The sequence below is a fragment of the Coloeus monedula genome (genome assembly GCF_965178545.1).
Source record: "Coloeus monedula genome assembly, chromosome: 3".
NCBI classification, from domain to species: Eukaryota; Metazoa; Chordata; class Aves; order Passeriformes; family Corvidae; genus Coloeus; species Coloeus monedula.
In genome coordinates this window covers 57,498,135-57,502,839 of record NC_138783.1, presented here as the reverse complement: position 1 = coordinate 57,502,839, position 4,705 = coordinate 57,498,135, and positions in this window count along the sequence as shown.

The following is a 4,705-nucleotide window of genomic DNA, read 5'->3' as shown; positions in this document are numbered from 1 at the left end:
TGTATTTGTAGACCCACCAAACACAGGCTGCCAATTCTATCTGAGGGGCTATAATTATAGTTGTCTCACATCCCTAACTGGATCTGAGGTTGCGATGCACTGGCCCTTGCTATCAAGTGAGCACTCACACAGCTGGTGGCTCCCTCCCTCCCCACCAGCAGGACAGGGGAGAAAACAGGAAAAGGAGTGAGAAAAATCAATTGTCAAAATAAAGCTTTTTTGTCTGTAAAGCTCTGTTGCCTCCAGCTATTAACAGCCTTTTTTTTTTCTTTTATTTTGTGGGACACAGAAAGATAGAAAATGATCTTTCTTTTGCTCTGAGAAAATTCTTCAGTGGACACGTGAAATATTAAGAATCATCATATTCCCTCCCTCACCTGTGTTTCTCATGAAATTGCAATAATAAACCAAAATAACTTCTGTGGAGCAACGTTTTGTACTGAACCTTTATTTCCAACTCTGCAGCACCACGAACTACACAAAAAATGAGAGTATTGGAGACCTTTTCTCACTATAAAGGATCTGGGTCAGCCATGTCATCATTTCTTTGGGAATGTTAGATAGGATAAAACTCTCTTCTATGAAAGAAATAGTATTAAGACCCTGATAAAATTAAACCAATGTAATGTTCCCTATCTTTCCTTCCCTGAAGACAACTGTTCTTCATTATTTCACTGTTGGTTTATGGCATTTTAAGGTTTTGCATTTTTAAGGGTTCTTTTTCCACAGCCACAGACGAGTTTCATTAAAAGCTAAGATTTTTATTTGATTCAAGGATACTAAAAGCCTAAAGCCTGAAGAAAAGCATCAAACTGCAGGAGACTCTTAAATGGATAGTCAGGACAGGCAAGCTTTCATACAGCTGACTCTCTATTTTTCCCAGAAGCCAGGAAATGGTATGATTGCTGGAGAAATGATTTTTCCTTTGTCATCAGCAGTAAAACACTTGGTCCAATAGCTGGATAGGATGCTGAAGGGTTCACATACAAAATTTTTTCCCTGGATATTTTGGCTAAGTAGATAAGACACACAGCTGAATATACTATAGAGCAATTGATCATTGGGAACATATCCTTGTATTTTAGGGCAATGACAAATGATGGCAAATATCCCTACAGGCCTATAATTAGCAATGCTTATAGAGTTTTTATACCATGATGGCATAATAAAAATTGAATTTTTAGAGAATTTTTACTTTACCAATGTTTTTCTGGATGAGTACTCTACCTTGCTGTACAATTAGGTTGATAGCTTTCTGCAGGGTTGATAGCACTACTTGTTACAGCTGAGGATGCTGGAGAAGAGAAATTTCTCTGCTTCCTGGAGACAAGCCCCAGAAGGAGGGTAAAATGTCAACATTTGGCTAAGATTTATACTTGTTTAGATTTAGAACTGGAATTTGTCAGGTTCAGCAGAAAGAATGCCATTAGCTTTGACAAGTGCGTGTGTGTGGATGTGCTGGGTAATCTATTTAGGAGATGTAAAATGCTGCACACACTTCCCATTTTATTGCAAAAAGTTGAAATGGACAGTACCTGTCAAAACCTATCATCTTCCACCCTCTAAAAGAAAATTGACTCTTGCTTTCTCTACAGTATCCTTCAGCATTACAGCAGGTCCACCTCTCCTTTAACTAATACTGCTTCAGCAAACGGAAGTGGAGATTGAAAATATAATTAACCTGATGTCCAGAATTTGCTGTATTGGGGTCCACAAGCAGTGCCTGAAGATTTTTGCTACATTTTAGGAGTATTCTTCTGCCTGGAGAGTGCTACCCATATCTATATTGCTATATAAATAAACACTAAATAATAAAGTAGGGCTATTTTAAAGGTCTGATGTTATAAAAACAATCAGGACTACAAATGCATGTTTTATACCACTAAAAATGCCTGCAACAAATCTACTGGAAAAGGCAAAATTAACTGGTAAAGTGCACAAATGATATCAGAAACAAAGATCTCTAAGAGCCCTTGCTCCAGCTGTGTGTCCAGAAGGAAAAAGTCCTTGAGAAGTCCGGCAGTATTAAAATAGTATTTGCAATATTCCTGAATAGATCTTTTTCTTAACAATTTTTAAAGCATAGATTTACTTATTCACAAAAGACACGTGAGCTTTTTGGCATATATACCATCTTCTTCAAGGAATAATTATACTCTTTGAATTCCTAAAGGCCATGATTAGTTCCAGCTTAGGATTTTATATAATACACCTTGTGGTACCTAGTCAACCAAAGGTGTCATACAGACAATTACAGTATCTAGAAAGAACATTACATTCTTTATTGTGTTATGTTTCCAAATACATTACCTAAAGAAATTAGTAGAAATCCACAGCTCGTGTCTCTTTTTACATATATATATACATATATATACACATATATATATATATACATATACACACACACACACACATATATAGTGGTAATTATATAATTTATATAGTATATTGTAGTAATTGAGTATATAAATACTTGTAGGAGAATTAACTCTTCCAACTTCTAATCTTGGCTGGGAAGATTTATTCTTCACTCATTTGTATGCACATGACAATTCAGCAAGGCTCAAGTACTGACTTTACCAGTTTTATATGATACGCCTCATGATTTCCTTGATAACTTTCAGTTATACTCTCTTCTCTGCCTGACCTCAGAAACTTTAATCTTTAGGATGAAACTTTGGTCCCTGCCATTCTAATTTCACTGATCAGGTGCTACATTTACAAGTACTTTGGAAATTCTCAGTGGTAAAAATCCCACACCCACACACACCCACACAAACACACACACTCCTTGTTATCAATTTCACAAGATTTTACTTGGTATCTGTTTCTAGATTCTCCTTCACTCCTGACAGAGACTCTTGCCAGCATTGATCCTGACTGCAACATGGAATACTGTAGCACAAGCTGTTTAGGAAAATAATTTATAGGAAAAGTATGCAGACAATTAACTTCAATGGCATAACAAATCTGGACAACATTGCTACACATTAATAGTGACAATATCCTGGAATATACCAGTGTTTAGGATTGAATTAAATAGTAATGGACAGATTGTCTCTACCAGCACCATCCTGTGCATAACGTAGCACACAGCTGTGTCACACTGAGAGGAGCTTCGGGAGAGAACCATAACCAAAGACCCAGCTGTTTTAATTCCTCCCCTCCTTGCTTCCAAGGGAAACAAACTACAGTGTTTCACTCCTGGCAGAAGACACATTTTCCTTGTGTTGATTATCTGGTTTCCTCTGTGTAATCATTATGCTTCCCGTGGCTCTCTGTCCAGAAAGCAGCAGTGAAAAGTGGCTGGTGATACGAAAAAGATGTTTCGAGCGCTGTTCTCGATCTCCGAGCGTGCCTGGACGTATTTGTATGGACCCAGTGTCTTTAAGGGCCTAATTTTGCTACCTTTACAATGATATAAAATGTTTCCTGAGTTCATAGATTATAATTTCCTTCCAAAGGTGATCAAGCACCTGACAAGGGCAGATGCTCTTCTGGATCTGATACTTACAAATGAGGAAGAACTTGGCTGCTGTGACCATGAGACAGTAGTATTAGGGCAAAATAGCAGAAAAACTGTTTTGGATTAATGAGAACAGAATCTGACCTGTTAAGGGGTCTCAGAGATCAGATTGGAAAACTAAGGAATAGACCCTAAATTCCAAAACTATCAATTTATTATCTTTTAAGCTGGGTTTGCTAATCAAGAAACTACTAAGTGACATGCTATTTTTCATCACTTCTATGCAAATAAGTGAATAAAAAAATATTAGTTGGGGACATTTTTATTGATTCGAAAATAAGTTTCAAGTTTCTAAGAAAAGGTTTAAGAAAATTAATCACACATGATCATATGTTATATGTCCAATGAAGAAGTAAAACTGAATGCATTTCTTGAAAAATGGATCATCATACAACTTCCAATGACTTCTGTGCAGTATAAAGTTAAATTTATATGTTTCTGTAAGGTCAATGAAATGCTGTATGTGGTCAGCTCACCTCTATGGTACTTTAAAAAGATACTTAAGAGATGCTCAGAAGAGCAATCGTCATTTGAAATAGGAGGTAAGAAGATTAATTCTTTTTGCCCAGTCACAGCGCTTAGCAACCCGCAGATGATCCAATTCCCTCGCCAGCACTACCAGCTAGGAGGGAAGGAAAACCAGCACTAGGGAAGAGCTACTTCACTGCTGTACACAAGGAGAATTTTACTGATTGTGGTACTGGACGAAAGGCAATGGACAACTTCTGCACAGGGAGGCATCAGCTGAGGAACACTTCCAGAAGGGTGAACTGTGATCCAAAGTGTCAGCATTTGCAAGGAATCAAAGTATAAATACAGTAAAATATATACAGACATCAACTGGTGCAAGCATATAGATTTTAAAATGCATTTTGGTGGGTTTTTTCCCCAGATTAATTAGGCTTTATTCTTTCCTTTACGTATGTCCCTCCCTATCTTTCTAAAATGCTGTATTCTGGAGATGGGCACGAATAATTTCCGTGTGGCCTAAGTGTTCTTCCCCCTCCTGACCCTACTTGTTGATGCACTCACCAGTTATCCCTTATCCCTCCATTTCCCCCTTCCCGCCTCACTCCCGGGTTGCGGCGCGCCTGCTTCGGCCCCGCGGGGGAAGGGCGCTTCGCGGTCCGTCCTGCCGCCCCGTTTGTCCCTCCGGCCGACCCGTAGTGTTCGCTCCTC